We start from the raw sequence: 26,798 nt of genomic DNA, 5'->3' as shown, positions 1-26,798 counted from the left end.
CAAGCACCGGCTGGGTGGAAAGTAGGGCTTTGAGCTCTGCAAACATTGCTTTGGCTTTGGGAGTCCACTCGAACTTGTCAGATTTCTTCATCAGTTGATAAAGAGGCAACGCCTTTTCACCGAGACCAGAGATGAATCGACTCAATGCAGGCAGAGAACCAGTAAGCTTCTGAACATCATGCACACACACAGGGTGTTTCATTTGGAGAATTGCTCCAATCTTTTCTGGTTTGTGTCAATTCCTCATTTGGGAACGAGAAAACCGAGTAACTTTCCGCCTGGGACTCTGAATGTGCACTTCAACGGATTGAGCTTGATATCATATCTTCTTAAGTAGGAAAATATTTAAGCGAGGTCAGAACCCTTACATGACTTGACCACGATATCATCCATGTATGCTTCCACGTTCCGACTGATTTGAGTGAGCAGGCACTTCTGAATCATGCGCATGAACGTGGCGCCAGCGTACTTAAGACCAAAGGGCATGGTAACATAGCAAAAGCACCCAAACGGGGTGATGAAGGTTGTTTTTATTTCATCGGGTCCATACAGTCAGATCTAATGGTCCCAGAATACGCATCCAAAAAGGATAAACGCTCACATCCAGCAGTTGAGTGGACAATCTGGTCCATGCGGGGGAGAGGGAAGTGATCTTTCGGGCAGGCCCGATTGATGTGCTTGAAATCGATACACATACGAAGTGAATCATCTTTCTTGGGAACTGTAGGATCAAAAGTATGACTAGAGGGGGTGATTAGACTACTTGACCAAATAAAAACCTAGCCTTTTCCCAATTTTAAGTCTTGGCAGGTTCTAGCAACTTAGCACATGTCAAGCAATCAACCTACACATGCAAATCTAAGAGTATAGCAGCGGAAAGTAAATCACTGCATATGAAGGTAAATGGGAGGAGTTTCGAGGGAGCAAACACAATGTAGACATGGTGATTTTGGCGTGGTTCCGATAGGTGGAGCTATCGTACATCCACGTTGATGGAGACTTCAACCCACGAAGGGTAACGGCTACGCGAGTCCACAGAGGGCTCCACCCACAAATGGTCCACGAAGAAGCAACCTTGTCTATCCCACCATGGCCATCGCCCACGAATGACTTGCCTCACTTGGGTAGATCTTCATGAAGTAGGCGATCTCCTTGCCCTTACAAACTCCTTGGTTAACCTCCACAATCTTGACGGAGGCTCCCAAGTGACACCTAACCAATCTAGGAGACGCCACTCTCCAAAAGGTAATAGATGGTGTGTTGATGATGAACTCCTTGCTCTTGTGCTTCAAATGATAGTCTCCCCAACACTCAACTCTCTCTCTCTCATAGATTTGGATTTGGTGGAAAGATGATTTGAATGGAAAGCAACTTGGGGAAGTCTAGAGATCAAGATTCTTGTGGTTTGAATGGAATATCATGGTCTCAACACATGAGTAGGTGGTTCTCTCTCAGAAAACGTATGCTGGAAGTGTAGGCACGTTCTAATGGCTATCTCCACAAATGGAGGAAGGGTGGAGGGGTATATATAGCCTCCACACACAATCTAACCGTTACCCACAATTCACCAAACTCGGTGAGACCGAATACACAAACTTGGTCAGACCGATTCAGTTCAGAATGTGAACGTTAGGCTTTTTGGTGGGACCGATTTCATTAGGGTTATGGCATAACGTAATCTCGGTGAGACCGATCACATGAACTCGGTGAAACCGATTTTCGTAATAGGTAAACAAAGAGTTGGTGAGGCAAACTCGGTGGGACCGATCGCTCATTTCGGTGAGACCGGAACGTTACGAAAAGGAAACAGAGAGTTTGCATTGCAAACTCGGTGGGACCGATCGCTCATCTCGATTAGACCAAAACGTTAGAAACGGAAACAAAGAGTTTGCAATCCCATCTCGGTGAGACCGAGATCCCTATCGGTGAGACCGAATGATTAGGATTTCTAGCTATGGCTATGTCAAATGGACTCGGTGGTGCCGGATAGATCAAATCGGTGGGGCCGAGTTTGACATTTGGTTTGGGACATATGTGGATATGAGAAAGTGGTTGAGGGCTTTTGGAGCATATCACTAAGAATTTTGAGCAAGCAAGCCATTAAGCAACACCTCATCCCCTTTTAATAGTATTGGCTCTTCCTATGGACTCAATGTGATCTTGGATCACTAAAATGAAAATGTAGAGTCTTGAGCTTTGGCCAATATGTGTCCTTAGCATTTTGAGGGGTCCACATTCCTAGTCCATGCCATGCTAATCATTGAACTTTCTGAAATGACCATCTTGAAGGAGCATTAGTTCAGTGATCTATATGTTGTTAGGAATTACCAAAACCACCCAGGGATAGTTGCACTTTCAATCTCCCCCTTTTTGGAAATTGATGACAACATATAGATCAAAGCTTCGACAAATGATAATAAGATTAAAAAACATTGTCGCTTTGAGAAGTATGTGATAGGCAAGAGCTCCCCCTAAATTTGTGCATTATTTAAAATTTTCTTTTGAATGCAAATGCACAATCGATTAGGTTCATGGCTTACTCTTTGATGTCACATATATCTTGGTGGAGCGCTCAAAGTGATAGAATATGAAATATGCACGCATTACCAAGACAAAGTGAATGATCATATATGAGAGATAAATAATATAATCATTCAACCACAAGCATTAAAGTATGACATGATCAAACACATGATCAAACGAGTATCTCACACACAGATAAAGTATCATCCAAGCAAGCACACAAATAAGTATCAAACAAGTGGCAAATAAGGCAAAAAGAAGCAAAGCTCTCTCTCTCTCAAAGCCTGTGATCTATACACTTTCTCCCCCTTTGGCAACAAGTTACCAAAAATCTCGAAAATGCATAGTGCTATGCGTCTCTCTAGGCTTGATCTTCTGGAGGAGGCGTTGAGAGGACTCTAAGGACGAATGCATCGGTTGAAGTTGTTGGAGCTGGTGGAGTGATACGTCTCAAACGTATCTATAATTTTTGATTGTTCCATGCTATTATATTATCAATCTTGGATTTCTTATAGTCATTTTATATCATTTTTGGTACTAACCTATTGACATAGTTCCAAGTGTCAGTTGTTGTTTTTTCCATGTTTTTTACATCGCAGAAAATCAATACCAAACGGAGTCCAAATGCCACAAAACTTTACGGAGAATTTTTATGGGCCAGAAGGAACACAACAGGCCCTGGTTGCGCCTGGGGGTGCCTCGAGGGAGGCACAACCCACCAGGGTGCGCCAGGAGGCCCTGGCGCGCCCTGGTGGGTTGGGCCCACCTTGGGTGGCCCCCTGACCGCCTCTTTGCTCTATAAATACCGCAATATTCCCAAAACCCTAGGGGAGTCAATGAAATATTGATCAAGCCGCCGCAGAGTCCAGAACCACCAGATCCAACCTAGACACCATCTCGGATGGTGTTCACCACCTCCATGGGTGCCTCTCAGATGATGCGTGAATAGTTCTTTGTAGACCTTCGGGTCCGTAGTTAGTAGCTAGATGGCTTCATCTCTCTTGCTTGATTCTCAATACAATGGTCTCTTGGAGATCCATATGATGTAACTCTTTTTGCGGTGTGTTTGTTGGGATCAATGTACTTTGAGTTTATGATCAGATCTATCTTTTTATATCCATGTAAGTATTTGAGTTTCTTTGATCTCTTTTATGCATGATCTCTTATAGCCTCATATTTCTTCTCCGATATTTGGGTTTTGTTTGGCCAACTCGATCTATTTATCTCGCATTGGGAAGAGGTGCTTTGTAGTGGGTTCGATCTTATGGTGCTTGATCCCAGTGGCAGAAAGGGAACCGACACGTATGTATCCTTGCTACTAAGGATAAAATGATGGGGTCTATGTCTAAGGAGATAGATCTTGTCTACATCATGTCATCGTTCTTATTGCATTACTCCGTTTCTCCATGAACTTAATACACTAGATGCATGCTGGATAGCGGTCGGTGTGTGGATTAATAGTAGTAGATGCAGGCAGGAATCGGTCTACTAATCTTGGACGTGATGCCTATATAATGATTATTGCCTAGATATCATCATGAGTATTTTAATTTCTATCAATTGCCCAATAGTAATTTGTTCACCCACCGTTTGCTATTTTTCTAGAGAGAAGCCAATAGTGAAATCTACGGCCCCCGGATCTCTTTCTAATATTATTTGCCTTTGCGATCTACTTTTATTTGCTTTTATTTTTAGATCTATTAATCCAAAACCCCAAAAATACTTTGCTGCACTTTATTTTATTTACGATCTATTTATTCAATCTATTACAACTTTTCCCCATCACGCACTAATTTCCGGCATCGCTAGCCGAAAGGGATTGACAACCCCTTTAACACGTCAGGTTGCGAGGATTTGTTATCTGTGTGCAGGGGTTGTTTAGGTTGTGTTGCTTGGTTCTCCTACTGGTTCGTTAACCTTGGTTTATATCTGAGGGAAATACCTACCACCGCTGTGCTGCATCATCCCTTTGGGGAAATACCAACGTAGCTTCAAGGGACATCATGAAGTGGCAACTGGAGGTGGCACTGATGCCGTGGCTGCAGGTGCTGATGTTGTTGCTCTTGTGTCAGTCACTCGCACTGTAGCAGATCTCTGTCCTCTTGGCACTCTCTAAAAGGCATCTGTGGTAGCATGCCCTTTCCTCTCCTCAGCTTCTTCCTAGAGCTACTCAACTGTTGTCTGCATCTCTGTTACTTTCAAGTCAAGATCATATAATTTAGTCTCAATGATCCTCTCCAGGCTTTCTTGGTTCTGAGTCAGGGTGGCCAGTTGTAATGCCCCAAGACCGTTGCGCCAAGTGTCTTCCAGTTATTCGCTGTTGTTGCCTTGTCATTTTTTGCATGTCTTGCATTTCATATCATGTCATCCTGTGCATCGCATTTGCATCCGTGTTCGTCTCATGCATCCGAGCATTTTCCCCGTTGTCCGTTTTGCATTCCGGCACTCCTACGTCCTCCGACGTCCCCTTTTGCCCCTTTTCACGTGCGGGTGTTAAACGTTCTCGGATTGGACCGAGACTTGCCAAGCGGTCTTGGTTCACTACCGGTAGACCGCCTGTCAAGTTTTGTGCCATTTGGACTTCGTTTGATACTCCAACAGTTAACCGAGGAACCGTAAAGGCCTCGTGTGTGTTGCAGCCGAACACCTCTCCAAAGTGGCCCAAAACCCATCCAAACCCCCTCCATGCTCTCGGTCGTTCAATCACGATCGCGTGGCCAAAAACCGCACCTCATTTGGACACTCCTAGCTCCCTCTACCTATATAAACACCTCCCCCTCCGAATTTTCGGGTCCAACCCTAGTCCCTTCTCCACCGCGCCGCCGGACATGTCCACCGGACACGTTGCACGGACAAACCACGGGCCGCCACGTCACTCCACCGTCGCCTGGATCTACTCCGCCGCCACCACGTGTTCGCCCGCCGCCCCGCGCCTCCCACCGGCCCGCGAGGCCCATGCCTAGCCCGCGGGGCCCGTTCCCTCGCCGCCGCCCGAGCGTCCGCGCGCCCTGCCGCCGTCCTTCGTTGCCGCGCCGAAGCGCCTCCCCGCCGGCGTGCCTCCCCGCCGACCTCGCTGGCGATTCCCGCCCCTCGCGCCACGCACACTGCTCCGCCCTCCGCGTCGTCCGCCGCCACCGTTCACCCACCACCGCGCCGCCCCGGCCAGATCCGGCCACGAGAAGGCCGGATCCGGCGCCCGCCTCGCCGGCCCCCTCCTCTCTGGCCATCTTCTTCCCTGGCTCCGGCGAGATCCGCCGCCACCTTGCCCATTGACTTTTCCCGAGGTGCTAATTTCCACTAAGTCCCCAGTTTCTAACATTTTCTAGCTATGTTCATCGCACCATATCTCATCATCCATAGCTCCGTTTTGCGCGTGTGATATATCAAAATGTTCATCATGATGTGCTCTTCATTTTGTTCCATTGCACCATGCTTGTTTGAGTCCATCTTGATGCCCTAAATGCTGTTGCAAGAGTGCTTCATAATGTTAGGTGCTGATTCTTATCAGTTTATGAGCATTTGTCATTTTTGCCATGTTTGTTGTGTGCTGCATATGGGCATGAGCTCTACATGTGTTTTGTTATATGTCATGTCATCTTTACAGGGGTGTATGTCATGTATTTTTGTGATCAATGTGGTGACTAGCACAAGCATGCAAAGTAACTCTCGTGATATTACTGTTTTCAGGATCTCAGGATTTTCACGAAGTCTTTGTCTGCTGTTATTTTTATACCATGTATTCATGTGGCTACAGAGTGATCCATGCCTTGTTTGAGTATGTTCAGTAAGGATGATTTTGAGATATTGTTATGCTCTATCCATCCATGTCCTCGTTTGCATTTATGGAGTGCCCTGGCATGACTCAATCTTGCTCTACTTTTGCTATAAAATGTTCCTGGCAGATTGTTTACATGTTATTCAATTTTGCCGAGATTGTTGTAGTTGATCCATGCATGCTATGAGATTGTTCTTGGCATGTTTAGCTTATTGATCATGTCTTCTTGCTGGGTGTATGATTAGTTTGTCATGCAATGCCTTGTGGTGAGTGCATCGAGCTCGCAAACATGCCTACGTAACTCTGTTTTTGCCATGTCCAGTTTTCTGCCAAGTCTGAATCTGTTAATGAAACTTGTTATGTTTACATGGTTGCCATCATATTTTCTGATCCATTTTGGCTTATGGTCAGTTAGGGACTTTTGTTATATGCTTTGAGTAGTTTCATGCCATGCCTTGCTTTGCCATGTTCTGATCCTCTAGCATGTTGTTATCTTGCTCTAAACATTTCTTCCTGATGTTCATTCCTGGCATGTTGTTATTTTCACTAAGTCTATGATCCTGATATCTTTTGCACTTTTGCCATGCTTGTTTGAACCTGCTATTTTGTGATTTAGCCGTAGCTCAGTGTTCATCTTTTCTCAATCATCTTGAGTATATCACTGCCATGTGCTTTGTTGCTATGTTGGAGTGTAGTAGCTTAATTTCTTGTTGCATTCTAGATGGTATCGTGTTGTTAATTGTAGAATTGTGCCATTATTGTTTTGCTTGCCATTTGCAAACCGTGCATCCGATTCCGGTGATCTTTATATCGATTTCGACCAAAATCAACTCATCTTTCCAGCGGCACACTTGGTTTGCCAAGTTGAGGCCTGGTTCAATATTTTCCTTCCGGAGCATGCATATGCATTGCATATCACATCCCGCATATCATGCCATGTTTTGCATCATGTTGCTTGTGCATTGCACCGTGGTTGATTGTGGTTTCCTTTGCTTGTATTCTTGCCTTGGGTAGAGCCGGGAGACGATTTCGTGTTCGAGGTACCCGTTGAGTACGCTTACGAGGTTCAAGCTTTCGTCAACTCGGAGAACTTTGCAGGCAAGATGACCATACCCTCGAAATCACTTCTATCTTTGCTTGCTAGTTGCTCGCTCTATTGCTATGCCTATGCCGCGATAACTATCATATGCTTTATCATGCCTACCATATTGCCATGTCAAACCTCTAACCCACCTTGTCCTAGCAAACCGTTGTTTGGCTATGTTACCGCTTTGCTCAGCCCCTCTTATAGTGTTGCTAGTTGCAGGTGAATATTGGAGTTTGTTCCTTGTTGGAACATGGATATTTGTTGGGATATCACAATATCTCTTATTTAATTAATGCATCTATATACTTGGTAAAGGGTGGAAGGCTCGGCCTTATGCCTGGTGTTTTGTTCCACTCTTGCCGCCCTAGTTTTTGTCATACCGGTGTTATGTTCCTTGATTTTGCGTTCCTTATGCGGTTGGGTTATAATGGGAACCCCTTGACAGTTCACTTTGAATAAAACTCCTCCAATAAGGCCCAACCTTGGTTTTAGCATTTGCCACCTAGACTTTTTCCCTTGGGTTCTGCAGACTCAAGGGTCATCTTTATTTTAACCCCCCCCCGGGCCAGTGCTTGTCTAAGTGTTGGTCAGAACCTGTCAGCAGCCGGTGCCCACCAGGGGCAACTCTGGGCTGGCCTACCGGACTCTTGGACAATCCGGTGTTGCCCTGAGAACGAGATATGTGCAACTCCTATCAGGATGTCGGTGCATCGGGCGGCTTTGCTGGTCTTGTTTTACCATTGTCGAAATGTCTTGTAACCAGGATTCCGAGTCTGATCGGGTCTTCCTAGGAGAAGGAATATCCTTCGTTGACCGTGAGAGCTTGTGATGGGCTAAGTTGGGACACCCCTGCAGGGTTTTGAACTTTCAAAAGCCATGCCCGCGGTTATGGGCAGATGGGAATTTGTTAATGTCCGGTTGTAGAGAACTTGACACTTAACTTAGTTAAAATGCATCAACTGTGTGTGTAGCCATGATGGTCTCTTCTCGGCGGAGTCCGGGAAGTGAACACGGTGTTGGAGTTATGCTTGAACGTAAGTAGTTTCAGGATCACTTCTTGATCACTTCTAGTTTGCGACCGTGTTTTGCTTCCCTTCTCGCTCTCATTTGCGTAAGTTAGCCACCATATATGCTAGTGCTTGCTGCAGCTCCACCTCACTACATTTTCCCTACCCATAAGCTTAAATAGTCTTGATCGCGAGGGTGTGAGATTGCTGAGTCCCCGTGACTCACAGTTTACTTCCAAAAACAGTTGCAGGTGCCAATGATGTCTGTGCAGGTGACGCAACCAAGCTCAAGGAGGAGCTCGATGAAGATCGTGTCGTTGTGTTGTTTTCATTTCCAGTTGATCAGTAGTGGAGCCCAGTCGGGGCGATCGGGGATCTAGCATTTGGGGTGGTCTTCTTTTATTTTGGTTCTGTAGTCGGACCTTGTTTGTATTCTGGATGTTGTAATGTTATATTCATGTATTGTGTGAAGTGGCGATTGTAAGCCAACTCTTTATCCCTTTCTTATTCAGTACATGGGATGTGTAAAGATTACCCCTCTTGCGACATGCCTACAATGCGGTTATGCCTCTAAGTCGTGCTCCGACACGTGGGAGATATAGCCGCATCGTGGGTGTTACACCAATCCCTTCTCAATCCTCCAAGTGGCTTGAATCAGATATCCAAGTTGATCTTGCTTAGATTTGAGAAACACTTGAGAAGCCTCTTCAGCACTTGGCATCTTTGTTGTCTTTTCAGCTTTAGCTTTTTCCCTCTTCTGTTGAGCCTCTACAGAAGTAGGATCTTCAGCATTCATGAAAACTGTGTTGTCCTCAAAATCTGGCCTCAAGGGAAGATGTTTCTTTTCCAACATGTAGGTGACTATGCCCATCTTGGAGTTGATGAGCATATAGATGTGTGGAGCATACCCACATGACCTCTTCTAATCTGTAGATGTCCTCTTGATTGTCTCAAAAATCAGACTCATCACCTTGAACTTCTAGGGCACATCAAGCAACTACAGCAGGTTAATGGAGTGGCCTCTGATCATCCTATGATCACCTGACTTGGGACATAAGGTATGCCTCAAGATAGTGTTGATGGTGGTGAAACCAGACAACAGATAGTATACGGAGCCCATCTTGTGAGTCTCCAAGGCAATCTTCTTATACATATTAGCCATTGAGTTGTGATCTTTCTTCTTCGTGGCATATACATCTATGTCATCTTCATGCTCTGCAGGGGCATTTATTAGCTTTTCCCACTCAGCAACTGTAGATTGGTACCTGGTACCCTTAGACATCCAGAAAATTCTGCCATCAGGGTAGAAATGTGTTGTGGAGTAGAATTGCATGATGAGTCCATCATTCCACTTGGTCAACTTCTGACCCACAAATTTGTCTACCCCACATAGCTTGAAGCTCTCATGCACTCCTGGAAAGTGATCTTCATTGTTGTCAATGTGCTTCTAGTCAACCCACTTCATATTACAGATAATGGGCTTCTTATCTAGCAGAACAATCTCATAGAAGTCATGCTGCTCCTTGGTGTGAAATCTATAGTCCATAGCAGTCCTTCTCCTCACAGCATATGGATCAGATTGTCTCCACAGTCTAAGACCTGCATCCTTTCTGATCTTCATATTTTCCGCCACTTGATGGTTGTCATCGTGGTCACGGATCTTGGGCTTCAGCTTCCTAAGCACTTGGGCTTCAGCATCTTCTTCTTCTTCTTCTTCTTCAACTTCAGTCTCAGGCACTGGGGCCTTGTTCTTCTCAGCAGCTGGTATATTCCTTGTGCTCCTCTTTGGTGCAGTCTTGGGAGCTAGAGCAGAAGCTTTGGGGGTTGTCTTGGGCTTAGATGAGGCAGCCCAGACTTGAGGGTATCCCCCATTAGCTTTTTTTGCCTTGGGTGTTGGTGCAGCATCCTCTTCCTCTTCATATTCATCCTCACCCGGATCTACCATCATAGAGGATCTCCCAATGACTTTGGCCATGGTTTTCTTGACCCTTTCTTTTCTTTTCTTGCCCTCACCGGCAGCCTCTTCAGATGATTAGGAAGTCTCAAGAGTGGAGGCCCTGGATTTTGAAGTGGGCACTCTCTTTGCAGGATCCTTCTTATGCATACCAGGCTTGGTTGAAGCAGCTGTGCCAAACTCTTTCTTGACAACCCTTTTCTTGGAGCTGACCTCCTCCTTAGCAGCTACATAGTCTTCATCCTCAGACTTGGAATTTTTCTTCCTCCTCTGCCTAGTAGCAGCCTTAGGTAGGTTGCTAGGAGTACTTCTTCTGCCATCGTCATAACTGTCAGAGGGACTAGTGCCCTCACTCAGATTCAACTGCTCCTCGGACTTGTTCTGGCTGTCACTCTGATCAGACATGGTTGACACTACAAACTCAAAGCTGGCCCTGTGAATAGTTATAGATGAGATAGAGTGGATGAGCATGACAAAGTGCAGAGATTTTGCAAAACAGATGAGTCAAAAGCTTAGTTTTAGTTTTCCACAGAAAGCATTTCGGAGCTACTAATTTGTAAACTCGGTGACACCGAAGCAACTTTTGGAGTCTAAACTAGTGAAATCGGTCAGACCGAGACATAGTTCGGTGACTCCGAGATTGCTAGGGTTTCACTGAGAGTTGAACTCGGTCACACCGATTTGCAAGTTTCGGTCAGACCGAAAAGTGCAAGTGCAATGGCCTAAGCCAAATTGGTGAGACCGATTTCCACAACTCGGTCGGTCCGAGATGAGTTTGGCAGAAACCTAACCCTAAATTTTCGAATCAAAACTAATCTAAGGAAGATTTCGCTGGATAGATTGATCTCATATGTGGTAAGAAACATGGCATTGACCTTCTGCTCAGAATCGGAGGTAAAAAGAATGCACAAGGGGTCGAACTCATATCGTAACTGGGCGATGAGTTTGCTACGGCAGAAACGGCGGTGTTGATGTCCGTTGACGGCGACGTAGACCAGCGGCGGGAGGTCACTGGTGACGAGAGGACGATCTGGAGACCCTAGAGGGTAGAGCAGGACACGCGCGGGGGAAGTGGTTTTGGAGAAATTTCCAAAATTTGACCCGTCGGTATATATATCCTGACCCTGTCGGTGTGACCGAGTGGAACAACTCGGTGGCACTGAGATGCATAATCGCAAGCGGTTACTGCAACTTGGTGTGACCGAAAAGTTCTAATCGGTTGCACTGAGATTGAAAACCTAGATCAACTCAGTGAACTCGGTTTGACCGGAAAGGATGAATCGGTCAGACCAAAATGCACAGAGAGGTTTTGGAAGTTTAAGTCTGACAAATCGGTGACTCCGAGTGCTCCTCACACAGAGGGTTCGAATCTAACTTGATCAAACTTTGTGATGTAGCATGAATAGAGTTTGATACGAGAAAAGCATGGATAGCTAGAGGAGGTTCTTAGGCATTCTTGTCCATCCATTTGGCAAAAATAAAAAGATCCAAACAATCAAAGCAACAAATGGATGTCCTTGAATGAGTAAAATATGCATCCAACATGCTCGCACAATAAAAATGACAAATGAAATATGTGGCAAAGCATGCACAAACACTCTAGCACCTATCAAGCAATTGGTGATGACTAGGCCATCTGTATATGAGTATATTGACTTAGGAGTCAAATGAGAATATTTGATCGTAGGTCATACTCATCATTTAAGCACAAGTGGGGTTACCACTTTTACATAAAGCATTGTTGTGTTCACACCTTTAGAGTTGCTTTAGCTGAATTCTTAGAGTAAAGCTCCCCCTAGATGTGATATCCCCCCTAAGAGGGATGAACTAACCTTGGGTTTTGTCGATGATGACTTCATGTAGATATTGAAGATGTGAATGCTCAATGTTGATGTAGATCATTCAGAGCAATCCATTGAAGTGAGTTGCACTTTCAATACCTACATTGATTAGTCCCACAAGGAACAAACAAGGATATCCATAGACATAGAGTGAAGTACACACAAGATGATGTCCATGAAAGCATTAGGTTACCTTGTCCCTTGTCTTACCAACAAGAGGGTTTGTGACTCCTTGAACTAGTGCAAGATGTGGAAGTTGTTTGCACTTGTTCTCTCCAAAATGATATGAGTGAAGTATATTGGCGGAGTCACCCTCAAGAACTCTCTAGATCTTCTTCTTCGGGATCCACATCAACCTGATGGGAACCCTTGGAGTTGTAGTCGTACTTGATGAAGTATAACTTGATGTAGTCTTGGGAACCCACTTGACCAAGGCCTTGGGAGCTTCTTCAAATGCATCAATCTCCTCTTGAAGCTTGTCCTTGCCTTTTTTTGCTTGTGGTCTTGTGGTGGAAGATCATCTTGAGCTTGTGTTCTCTTTAAATAAGTAGGATCATACTTCTCTTGTTGAGGAACAAACTTCTTCTTGGGGTATTGATCTTCTTCCCACTCAACTCCATTGGCATTGAACTTTCGTTCAAAACCAACACCTTGATTCTTCTGGTGCCTTCCTTGCTTGCGTATAATTTCCTCAAATTGCTTACTTCCGGCAAGGCTCTTGTAAACACCTTTCTCTATAATTCCCTTCAATAAGCTATTTTCTTGCTCAAGTGTAACTTGGCTAAGAGAGTCATTAGTGGATTCAAGAGAACTACTAGAAGCAACAACATTGGATTTAGCATGGTTATTGTTACTACTAGAAGAAGAATCTTTCTTACTCTTGTTGCTAGATTTTACTTGTGGCATGTAAGTAGACAAGAGTAAATGCTTGGCGATGTAAGAAGAACTTTTCTTACGAAGATCATCATTGATTTCTTTTAAGAACCCATGCTCTTGCTCTAGATTGAGCTTTTCAAAGCGTAGCTTCTCATGAGTCTTTAATAGCTCTTGATGATCTTCCGAGGTAGTTTCATGAGCTAACTTAAGAGTGTTTAGTTCTTTAGTTAGATGCTCAATCTCCTTCTTATCATCGTCATTCGTATTATCTTGATTAGCATGATTAATAGCAAGTTTATCATAGTTTTCATCACTAGAGTTGTCAACAAGTAAATGATCATCACCTAGCAAATCATCTTCATCACTACTGAAATCAACATAGTCGGGGTGTGATACTTTTGGGCCTTTATCCATGAAGCATCTTCCAATCCCCTCATTTGGTGAGTCAAATATGTCATAGGAGTTGGTTGACACAAATGCTAGACCGGCAACACCTTCATCTTGAGTATATTCGGAGTCGGAGTGATAACTTCTCTCGGAGTGATGGTTGGAGTCCGAGTCGGATACCCATTCACCAACATGAGCTTGATGTCTTTGTTTTGTGTAGCTCCTTGATGAATTGTCCTTCCTCTCTGAATCCTTGCTTCTACGAGAGGTTCTTCGTTCATAACGATCATCTCTACTCCTCTCTCTTGGAGGTGATTCTTCTCTTCTACTTCTTTTAGGTGAGTCTTCTCTTCTTTTTTAGGGAGCCGTACACTCATTTGAGTAGTGTCCGGGTCTTCCACAATTCTAGCAATTTCGCTCACGACTAGAAGATCTTTTGTCACTGTAGGACCTTGACTTGGAACTCCTTTCTTTGCTTCTACTCTTGTAAAACTTGTTGAAATTCTTCAGCATTAGGCTCAATTCCTCATTGAAGACTTGTTTCTCACATGATGACGTTGGAGCATCACATGAGGCTTTGTAAGCACCACTTGACTTGTTGCGAAGCTCTTCTTTATCCTTGAGTGACATCTCATGAGTAACAATTCTTCCAATGACTTCCGTTGGCTTGAGATCTTTGTAGCTGGGAATCATTTGGATCAATGTGCACACGGTATCATATTTTCCATCCAAGGCTCTGAGGATCTTCTTGATGATGAATTTGTCGGTCATCTCTTCACTTCCTAAGACGGCAATCTCATTTGTGATGAGAGCAAGCCTAGAGTTCATTTCAGTGACACCCTCACCATCCTTCATTCTGAACTTTTCAAGATGACTTTGAAGCACATCTAATTTGGATTCCTTGACGGAGTCGTTACCTTCGTGCATATCAATCAAAGTATCCCAAATTTCCTTTGTATTCTCAAGACGGCTGATTTTGTTGAATTCTTCGGGGCACAAGCCGTTGAAGAGGATATCGCACGCTTGAACATTGTATTGTAGCATTCTCAATTCTTCCGCGGTAGCTTCACGATTCGGTTCTCTCCCATCAAAGAATTCACCTTGCAAGTCAATACACACAATATCCCAAACGGTGGGGTTATGCCCAAGAATATGCATTTTCATCTTATGCTTCCAGCTAGCAAAATTAGTACCATCGAAGGACCTCTGCGGTGCTAATTTCCCTTGCTAGACGCCATACTCTCCTAGATTGTGAAACTAAGACTATGATCACCAAAGCTATGGAAATCAAGGCAAATGGAAACCAAAGCTCTGATACCACTTGTAGGATCGATACTATGTCTAGAGGGGGTGATTAGACTACTTGACCAAATAAAAACCTAGCCTTTTCCCAATTTTAAGTCTTGGCAGATTTTAGCATCTTAGCACAAGTCAAGCAATCAACCTACACATGCAAATCTAAGAGTATAGCAGCGGAAAGTAAATCATTGCATATGAAGGTAAAGGGGAGGAGTTTAGAGGGAGAAAACGCAATGTAGACACGGAGATTTTTGGCGTGGTTCCGATAGGTGGTGCTATCGTACATCCACGTTGATGGAGACTTCAACCCACAAAGGGTAACGACTGCGCGAGCCCACAAAGGGATCCACCAACGAAGGGTCCACGAAGAAGCAACCTTGTCTATCCTACCATGGCATCGCCCACGAAGGACTTTCCTCACTTGGGTAGATCTTCACGAAGTAGGCGATCTCCTTGCCCTTACAAACTCCTTGGTTCAACTCCACAATCTTGACGGAGGCTCCCAAGTGACACCTAACCAATCTAGGAGATACCACTCTCCAAAAGGTAATAGATGATGTGTTGACGATGAACTCCTTTCTCTTGTGCTTCAAATGATAGTCTCTCCAACACTCAACTCTCTCTCACAGATTTGGATTTGGTGGAAAGATGATTTGAATGGAAAGCAACTTGGGGAAGGCTAGAGATCAAGATTCTTGTGGTTGGAATGGAATATCTTGGTCTCAACACATGAGTAGGTGGTTCTCTCTTAGAAAATGTATGCTAGAAGTGTAGGCATGTTCAGATGGCTTTCTCCACAAATGGAGGAAAGGTGGAGGGGTATATACAGCCTCCACACAAAATCTAACCGTTACACACAATTCGCCAAACTCGGTGAGACCGAATACACAAACCCGGTCAGACCGATTCAGTTCAAAATGTGAACGTTAGGCTTTTCGGTGGGACCGATATGTCAACTCGGTGGGACCGGTTTCATTAGGGTTAGGGCATAGCGTAATCTCGGTGAGACCGATCACATGAACTCGGTGGAACCAATTTCTGTAATAGGCAAACGGAGAGTTGGTCAGGCAAACTCGGTGGGACTGATCGCTCATTTCGATGAGACCAAAACCGTTATGAAAAGGAAATGGAGAATTTGCATTTCGAACTCGGTGGGACCGATCGCTCATCTCGGTTAGACTAAAACATTACGAAGGGAAACAGAGAGTTTGCAATACCATCTCGGTGAGACCAACATCCCTAATGGCAAAGAGCGGAAGAGTGCCTCCAGAATGGTGAAATGGACTCGGTGGCGCCAGATAGATCAAATCGGTGGGGCCGAGTTTGACTTTTAGTTTGGGACATATGTGGATATGAGAAAGTGGTTGAGGGCTTTTGGAGCATATCACTAAGCATTCTGAGCAAGCAAGCCATTAAGCAACACCTCGTCCCCTTTTAATAGTATTTGCTTTTCCTATGGACTCAATGTGATCTTGGATCACTAAAATGAAAATGCAAAGTGCTACCTCTTGAGCACTGTGTTGGTTTTCCCTTGAAGAGGAAAGGGTGGTGCAGAAAGCAGCGTAAGTATTTCCCTCAGTTTTTGAGAACCAAGCTTTCAATCCAGTAAGAGACCACGCGCAAGTCACCTCGTACCTACACACGCAAGTCACCTCGTAATAAGAACCTCGCAACCAACATGATAAAGGGGTTGTCAATCCCTTCACTGCCACTGGCAAGAGTGAGATCTGATAGAGATGATAATAATAAGATAAATATTTTTGGTATTTTTATGATATAGATTGAAAGTAAAAGATAGCAAAATAAAGTAGATTGGAAACTTATATGATGGAGAATAGACCCGGGGGCCATAGGTTTCACTAGTGGCTTCTCTCAAGATAGGATGAGTATTACGGTGGGTGAACAAATTACTGTCGAACAATTGATAGAAAAGCGAATAATTATGAGAATATGTAGGCATGATCATGTATATAGGCATCACATCCGAGACAAGTAGCCCGAAACGATTCTGCATCTACTACTATTACTCCACACATAAACCGCTATCCAGCATGCATCTAGAGTATTAAGTTCATAAGAACAGAGTAACACCTTAAGCAAGATGACATGATGTAGAGGGATAAACTCGTGAAAAATGATGTAAACCCCATCTTTTTATCCTCGATGGCAACAATACAATACGTGTCGTTTCCCTTTCTGTCACTGGGATCGAGCACCACAAGATTGAACCCAAAGCTAAGCACTTCTCCCATTGCAAGAAAGATTAATCTAGTAGGCCAAACCAAACTGATAATTCAAAGAGACTTGCAAAGATAAACCAATCATACATAAAAGAATTTAGAGAAGATTCAAATATTGTCCATAGATAATCTAGATCATAAACCCACAATTCATCAGATCTCGACAAACACACCGCAAAAAGAAGAGTTACATCAAATAGATCTCCAAGAGAATCGAGGAGAACTTTGTATTGAGATCCAAAGAGAGAGAAGAAGCCATCTAGCTACTAGCTATGGACCCGAAGGTCTGAGGTAAACTACTCACACATCATCGGAGAGGCCATGGAGTTGATGTAGAGGCCCTCCGTGACCAATGCCCCCTCCGGAGGAGCTCCGGAAAAGGCCCCAAGATGGGATCTCTTGGATACAGAAGGTTGTAGCGGTGGAAATAGGGTTTCATGGTGCTCCTGGATGTTTGTGGGGTATATGGATATCTATATAGGAGGAAGAAGTAGGTCGGTGGAGCAATGAGGGGCCCACGAGGGTGGAGGGCGCGCCTAGGGGGTGGGCACGCCCCCCGGCCTCGTGGCTGCCTCGTTGATTGCTTGATGTCCACTCCAAGTCCTCTGGATCACGTTTTTTCCAAAAATCATGTTCCCGAAGGTTTCATTCCGTTTGGACTCCGTTTGATATTCCTTTTCTACGAAACACTGAAATAGGCAAAAAAACAACAATTTGGGATGGGCCTCCGGTTAATAGGTTATTCCCAAAAATAATATAAAAGTGTAAAATAAAGCCCTTTAACATCCAAAACAGATAATATAATAGCATGGAACAATCAAAAATTATAGATACGTTGGAGACGTATCACAGAGTCTTGAGCTTTTGCCAATATGTGTCCTTAGCATTTTGAGGGGTCCACATTCCTAGTCCATGCCATGCCAATCATTGAACTTTCTGAAATGATCATCTTGAAAGAGCATTAGTTCAATGAGCAATATGTTGTTAGGAATTACCAAAACCACCCAGGGATAGTTGCACTTTCAGGAACCATGACAACATTGGAGAGCCACTCGGAGTGGTATATCTCGCGGATGAACTTATTTGCTAGAAGTCGAGCCACCTCTTCGCCAATTGCCTTTCTTTTCTCCATGGCAGACCGACGGAGATGTTCTTTGACAGGTTTTACTTTTGGGTCGACGTGCAAACGGTGCTCAGCCAGTCCCTTGGGTACACCCAGAATGTCAGGTGGTTTCCATGCGAAGATGTCCCAATTCTCACGGAGGAACTGGATGAGTGCTTCTTCCTATTTGCTGTCGAGTGTTGTTGAGATGTGGGTCAGAGCAGCATTGGGATCAGTCGGGTGAATATGAACATGCTTTGTCTCACCGGCCAACTGAAATGTGGACTCTGAAGCAGGCTTCTTGGCTCGCGACAAATCACTGAGATGTGCATTCTTGTTGTATTCTTCCATCTCAACTGCTGCCATCTGTTCATCGGCAATTTTTGAACCCTTATGGAGGCACTCTTCCGCTCTTTGCCGATTCCCTATGAGTGTGACCATGCCTCTGGGACTGGGCATCTTTAACTTGAGGTATACATAACATGGTCGAGCCATGAAACGAGCATCTCCGGGCCTGCCCAGAATAGCATGGTAGGCACTGTGAAAATCCACCACCTCAAACGTCAACTTTTCCTTGCGGTAATTCTTTGAATCACTGAAAACCACGTCAAGAGTGATCTGACTGAGTAAATCTGCTTTCTTTCCTGGGATGACTTTGTGGAATTGCATGTTGCTCTCACTGAGCTTGGGCATCGGGATGCCCATCCCTCGAAGGGTCTCATCATACAGAATGTTCAAATCACTGCCACCATCCATCAGAACCTTGGTCAGTCGGGTGCCCCCAACGAATGCGTTGACCACCAATGCTTGCTGCCCGGGGGTAGCAACATGCGCTGGGCGATCGGACTAGTCGAATGTAATGGGAGTTTTTGACCACTTCAAATACGCCGTAGTTGCCGGAGCAACCATGTTCACTTCTCTATTGATAACTTTCACTCGACTTTTGCTCTCAACGTCAGCAAAAATCACTAAAGTAGCATTGACATTGGGGTAACCATCATCTTCCTCTTTATCCTCTTCCTTATTAGATTCCTTCTCCTTCTTACTGGGCTGACCTTCCCGGAATCTCTGAATCAGGAGTCGACATTGTTGAGTAGTATGCTTGGGCATAATCAAGTTACCCTCTGCATCTATTTTGGTGTGTATGTGACACGGCAATCAAGAACATCATTTCCCGCCCGATCTTTCACTTTTTTGGGGATCCAAGGCCCTTTAGGCTTTCCCTTTAACTTCCCTTGATTCAAAACTACGGCCTCAGCAGGACCTGCAGGTTCAGCCTTGCGCTTCTGCTTCCGACTAGAATTTCCTCCTCTAATGTCTTGGGTGATTAGTTTATTCTTGCCACTGTGGAGTCGATCTTCCTCATCGCTGTTAGCATGCCGAGTGGCTATTTCCATCATTCGGGCCAGGGACATGTCTCCTGACCGACCAAATTTCAGGTTGAGCTCTCTATATCGGATGCCCTCTTTGAAGGCGCAAATTGCCTAGTGCTCTGACACATTTTCTATAGTATGATGAAGAGTAGTCCATCTTTGGATGAAGTCTCTCAAAGTCTCATTCTGTTTCTGAACGCAGTGCTGCAATTCGGTCAGTCCAGCAGGTCGCTTGCAGGTGCCCTCGAATGTTTTGATAAACACTCGGGCCAACTCTTCCCAGCTGAAAATACTTCCACAGGCCAACCGATTCAACCAAGCTCTTGCTGAACCCTCGAGCATTAGGGGGAGGTGCTTCATGGCGACATTATCGTTGCCTCCACCAATCTGCACTGCCACTCGGTAATCTTCTAGCCAAGTGTCGGGCTTCGACTCACCAGCGAACTTGCTCACACCCGTCGCCAACCTGAAGTTGGGAGGGATCTCAGCAGCTCGGATGGCTCTGCTAAAACATTCAGGTCCAGAAACATGTACTCTGCTTCCACTCGGACGGTTTCTGTCTTATCCTTCTCTATGTGCTCGGCCCCTGTCGACTAGACCTTGTACGAGGAGTGATCTTGCATCAAATCTAGGTTCTCTTGGGTTGACTGGAGCTCTTCGCTCATCATCATACGGGCGCCTGTCATCATACCATCGGGGTGTGTATGATCCGCCCCTCAGAGGGGGCATAGGCACTCGACGGTGGTCATCACGGGCGTATCGATGATCATACTGTCTCTGGCCCCGATCCAGGTACTGATCCTGGTGGTGCCCACGATCGTCACGCCGTGTAGGTGATCTCGGACTGTCTACTGACTGAACTGTGTCTGCAACCACAGATCTACTATGGATCTTGTTGCGCGACTGAGAAACAGCTGAGTTTTTTTACCCGCCGCTTGGAGCAGCGTGCGGATATGCAGCAAACCTCTACCAGCTTCTGAATGAGACGGCTGAATTGACTCTACTATACATGCTGCAGCTTCATGATTCTGGACTGGAGTACGGTATACTTGAGGTTCAGGCGGAAACAATTGTCGAGGCCATCGACTGGATTTGGGGATCTCCCGATGGGCGTGTTCGTCGAGTGAATGTTGGAGATTCTCCAGATGTGTGTGCTCAGCCAAGGTGGCCAGGCGCGTAGCCTCCAAGGCCCGAGCCTCGGAGGTCTCCCCAATGATGGGGGTGTGGAGCGCCTCCATGTTGTGATGATGCAGCTCTTCTCTTTGCTCCAAAGTGAGGGCTTTGGGATGATATTCGTCGTGACCATGCGATGGGCCACCGCCATGATCGCTGCCACCACCGCGACGGAACCCAGGTGGGTTGCATGACATGTCAACCATGAGGACTTCCGCCGCAGGGTCGCTGCTTCCGCACTTGGAAAGAGTCTCTGCGGAGCAGGTCGAATGGTCCGTAGAGAGATATGTCAGGCTCGATTGCCGCGACTCGAGGGGTGGCTGACTGTCGAGCCACAGCATGCCTCACCCACCGCTGAAGCTGTGACCAACCGGATCGCTTGCAGTGGCATACAACAAGGAGAGTGGATGACGCGGGAGCTGACTAATACTGGGTCGACGACTGCCGCCACACGGATGGGAAGGGCCTCGATGTCGAGGGGGGCCTCTTGGAGCCAGGCGGAGTCGTCGGCAATGAAAACAAGTGCGCCGAGACGGATATCGCAGCCCAAAGCCAAACCACCGCCGGAAACCATGTTGATGAAGATCGGAAAAACTGCAAACCTCACCGGAAGTTGCTAAGACGCCGGACCCAAGGTGGGTGCCAACTGTCGCCAGAGCAAGTCTGACAGTAAGAATAGGGGGTACATAGGAGGAGGCAAGGCCCTAGCTACGGCAAGGTTGTGCACGCAAGATTTATGAGTTCAGGCCCTTCTCAGAGGGAGTAATAGCCCTACGTCTTGGTGCCCGGAGGCTTTGTCGACTGGATTATGCGTGAGAGTTACCGGGGGTGCGAACCCTTGTGCCAGAGGAGGGGTGGCTTATATAGAGTGCGTGAGGCCCCTCCAGCCCTCAGTTACACAGGGTTCAATGTACGTTAAGGCAGGGGCGTTACTGGTAACGCTAGCTGTAAATGACTATAAATGATCTTTAAGACTACAAAGTGAATGCCTGACCGTTGACATCCTGGGGTGGCTTTAGGCCTTCTGTACTCTGAGTGATTCTTAGTATGGTCGAGTGACTCTATCTTGGTTGAGTGGAATTGGGGTATCTGAGTGAGATAGTTGGTCGAGTGGACTGCACTCCAAGGTGATTTCAGTCGGTATCTTCTGTTGTACTTTGAATGTTCTTGACTCTAGGGCAGTGTCCTTGGGTAGGGCGTCTAGGTCAGGCCTATGACCCTACCCTAGGTAGATGTCATCGTCATTATGCTCCTGCTTTTCCATGGCTCTAAAGCGAATATCCTGTTTATTGACCACATTGCGAGATGAAACTGCTTTCAGAAGGTTGTGGATGCGCGGGGTGGTGCCTGGGCCTTGTCCTGGGGCTTGGTGGCCTCACCCTTGGTTTACTGTAGGCAAAGTAGCACTATTCGAGGCGTGCTTTGTAAGGTTGAACCTTTATAAGTACTCATACTACTTTCAGCTATGGTTGTTAAGTGCCCCTGCTGGTTTCAGTTAAGGTTGTTAAGTACTCCTACTGTTTTTATAACATGTCATGTTTCTTCAGTCTCGTCTTCCTCCAGCCGCCAGAACCAAACCAGCGCCGGCGGGGCCGCCTGCTCCCGCCTCCCACGGCTGGCTGTGCCTCAGTGCACACATCTCCGCCCCACCATCTCCTAAATTGTTAATGCTGATGTTAGCCCCACCACGGACCCGAACCAGTCAACCCTTGTACTCCCCTTCGCCTGCGACTTCACCGCCGCATCTTCCCCGGCTCCTGTTTGTTCCCATACGATGCCTCAACGTCGTCCTTCGCGCACTTTGGTGCGCTCGCCACGGTGATGCCCTCTCTCGTTGTCAACATGGTCAACAAACGAGAGGAATCAAGAGAGGACTGTACATGGAGAGGATGACAGTAGGGACCCGCCATGTCCATGGCCGTACGCAAGCAAGTTCCTCATTTTTTTATATATTCCATTGTTAGCGTATAGAAAAATAAAATGCTTCCTCCTAGTGGTTTGCTGACATCTGGGACCCATGACATTGTTATCGTATAGTCGATAGACAAGAGAACAGCACGAGAGCGACTAACACCTGAGATGTAGTTGCTCGAGCAGTATTTATTATTATTATTATTATTGAGATGGAGCAGGGTTTCAACTGGGGGTGGCCCGTCTAGCCTAGGCTTCTATTTTATGTTCACCACATGACCAACCCAGCTAGTTTTTCTTTGTGGAAATGGCTAGCCTAGTTTATTTTTTATGAAGAATACCCAATCCAGGCATACCCAACCCAGGCCTACTCATTTTTCTCCGCCCACCTGGGCTGCAACTCTTTCAAGACGGCTGCAAATTCTAAAAGTAATATGAAATGGGTTGTAAATATAAAACACACATGATAAATTAGTAATTAGTTACAAATTTCTGGATTTTTCACATTTTCAGATTCCAATTTCATTGGGCTTTAACATAATTTCAATATATCTTCAAAGTACTTTAAATCTGGCTCGATAATTCAGTATTAAAAATAGTTTGGACCCCACCAAAATATGAAAATTTTCATTTAAATTTTGAACCTTGGCCCTGGCCAACAAAAATAAAATGGACTACAATAAATTGCATAAGAAGTTGCAAATGAGCTGTAAGTTACTTAAAAAATAAGGAAATGGGCTGACTTGTGGGCCTATTAAGTTGACGCGTATGCAAGATTTTTTACTTATTATATATTCGTCAACAAACAATTCTAGCAGAAGTGACCATTGGATGTCAATCCAACGGCCGTCGTGCTTCTTCAATCTTTGATCTTCTTGCTCGAGCCGCCAAATCCAGCACTGGCGGGACCGCATGCTCCCGCCTCCCGTGGCTGGCTGTGCTGCCGCGCAGGCCTCACCGCCCCTACTACTCCCACTGCTGGCCAGGTCATCCCTCTACACACCCACATCCCTCCACTATTGTGGCGTGGCTTCGCCGCCTCTGGGTCATTCCCTTGCTGGGTCTCGTCATTGTCCACCGCGTTGGTGTTCACGGCACGGCGTGGTCAACATTGTCAACAAACGTCAACATCGAAAGAGGGACGTACGTGGAGAGGATTACACTAGGGACCCACATGGTCCATGGCCGCACGCAAGCAAGTACCTCCTTATTATGCCAGAAGAAATGAATGCTCCCACGATAGCTGGGACCCACCAGCTATATCTTCCGACGGAAGGAAGTGCCTCCTTATTAAGCAAAAAATGACGATTACTCCCCATGAAAACTAAGGCCCACGAGACTTGGAGGTTGACTTGTGGACCTACTAAGTTGACGCGTACGCAGGGCTTTGTCAACTTAGTGAACAAACTTTTCTATCACCAGTGACAGTTGGATTATTAACATCCAACGGTCGTCCTGCTTCTTCAACCACTGATTTTTTTGCTCCAGCCGTCCAAACCACCGCGTGCTCCCGCCTCCCGTGGCCGGATGTGTTGTCGAGCAGGCCTCATCGCCCCCTCCTACTCCCACCGCTGGCCAGGCCATCTCTCTACTCACACACACCCCATGTTATCCTGCGGCGACGGCAGCCTCACACCACAACCGAACAAGTTAACCCTTGTACTACCCTCCGCGTGTTCCCAGGCTCCACGGTGATACGTCCATTTTGCATCATGCTTTTATATCGATATTTATTGCATTATGGGCTGTTATTACACATTATGTCACAATACTTATGCCTATTCTCTCTTATTTTACAAGGTTTACATGAAGAGGGAGAATGCCGGCAGTTGGAATTCTGGGCTGGAAAAGGAGCAAATATTAGAGACCTATTCTGCACATCTCCAAAAGTCCTGAAACTTCACGGGAGCACGTTTCAGAATATATAAAAAATATTGGCCGAAAGAAGTACCAGAGGGGGCCACTCACCGTCCACGAGGGTGGGGGACGCGCCCTACCCCCCTGGGCGTGCCCCCTTGCCTCATGGGCCCCCTGCCAGCCCTCTGATGCCCACCTTTATCTATATGGAGTCTTTCGTCGAGAAAAAAATCATAAGCAAGCTCACGGGACGAAACTCCGCCGCCAGGAGGCCGAACCAATCTAGGGCTCCAACGGAGCTGTTCTGCCGGGGAAACTTCCCTCAGGGAGGGGGAAATCATCACCATTGTCATCACCAATGATCCTATCATCGGGAGGGGGTCAATCTCCATCAACATCTTCACCAGCACCATCTCATCTCAAACCCTAGTTCATCTCTTGTATCCAATCTTTGTCCCAAAGCCTCAGATTAGTAACTGTGGGTTGCTAGTAGTGTTGATTACTCCTTGTAGTTGATGCTAGTTGGTTTACTTGGTGGAAGATCATATGTTCAGATCCATTATGCATATTAATACCCATCTGATTATGAACATGAATATGATTTGTGAGTAGTTACGTCTGTTCCTGAGGACATGGGAGAAGTCTTGATATAAGTAGTCATGTGAATTTGGTATTCGTTCGATATTTTCATGAGATGTATGTTGTCTCTCCTCTAGTGGTGTCATGTGAACATCGACTACATGACACTTCACCATTGTTTGGGCCTAGAGGAAGGCATTGGGAAGTAATAAGTAGATGATGGGTTGCTAGAGTGATAGAAGCTTAAACCCTAGTTTGTGCGTTGCTTCGTAAGGGGCTGATTTGGATCCACATGTTTCATGCTATGGTTAGGTTTACCTTAATACTTCTTTTGTAGTTGCGGATGCTTGCAAGAGGGGTTAATCATAAGTGGGAAGCTTGTCCAAGGAAGGGCCGTACCCAAGCACCGGTCCACCCACATATTAAATTATCAAAGTAACGAACGTGAATCATATGAGCAAGGTGAAAACTAGCTTGACGATAATTCCCATGTGTCCTCGGGAGCGTTTTCCTTTATATAAGAGTTTGTCCAGGCTTGTCCTTTGCTCCAAAAGGATTGGGCCATCTTGCTGCACCTTATTTACTTTTATTAATTGTCACCCATTACCAATTATCTTATCACGAAACTATCTATTACCGATAATTTCAGTGCTTGCAGAAAATACCTTGCTGAAAACCGTTTATCATTTCCTTCTGCTCCTCATTGGGTTCGACACTCTTACTTATCAAAAAGGCTACGACAGATCCCCTACACTTGTGGGTCATCAAGACTCTTTTCTGGCGCCGTTGCCGGGGAGTGAAGCGCCTTTGGTAGGTGGAATTTGATAAGGAAAAATTTATATAGTGTGCTGAAATTTACTTTCACTTGTTACTATGGAACATAATCCTTTGAGGGGCTTGTTTGGGGTATATTCACCCAAACTAGTAGAGCAAAGAGTTGCTCCTCAACCTACTGAACCTACTGAAAATGTTTACTTTGAAATTCCTTTGGGTATGATAGAGAAACTGCTAGCTAATCCTTTTACAGGAGATGGAACATTGCATCCCGATTTGCACCTAATCTATGTGGATGAAGTTTGTGGATTATTTAAGCTTGCAGGTATGCCCGATGATGTTATCAAGAAGAAGGTCTTCCCTTTATCTTTGAAGGGAGAGGCGTTGACATGGTTTAGGCTATGTGATGATATGGTATCATGGAACTACAACTGATTGAAATTGGAATTTCATTAGAAGTTTTATCCTATGCATCTTGTTCATCGTGATCATAATTATATATACAATTGTTGGCCTTGCGAAGGAGAAAGCATCGCTCAAGCTTGGGGGAGGCTTAAGTCAATGTTATATTCATGCCCCGATCAGGAGCTCTCAAAAGAAATGATTATTCAAAATTTGTATGCTTGCTTTTCTCTCAGTAATCGCTCCATGCTCGATACTTCTTGTACCAGTTCTTTTATGATGAAGACTATTGAATTCAAATGGGATTTATTGGAAAGAATTTAACGCAACTCTAAAGATTGGGACCTCGATGAAGGTAAGGAGTCAGGTATAACACCTAAGTTTGATTGTGTTAAATCTTTTATAGATACCGATGCTTTCCATGAATTTAGCACTAAATATGGACTTGACTCTGAGATAGTAGCTTATTTCCGTGAATCCTTTGCCACTCATGTTGATCTCCCTAAGGAGAAGTGGTTTAAATATAATCCTCTCATTGAAGTAAAAGTAGTTGCACCTATTAAAGTTGAAGAAAAGACTATCATTTATAATGATCATGTTGTTCCTACTTCTTATATTGAGAAACCACATTTCCCTGT

This window comes from Triticum aestivum, chromosome 1A (assembly GCF_018294505.1).
Source record: "Triticum aestivum cultivar Chinese Spring chromosome 1A, IWGSC CS RefSeq v2.1, whole genome shotgun sequence".
In the NCBI taxonomy this organism is placed as follows: Eukaryota; Viridiplantae; Streptophyta; class Magnoliopsida; order Poales; family Poaceae; genus Triticum; species Triticum aestivum.
Note: the sequence above shows the minus strand (reverse complement) of the source record.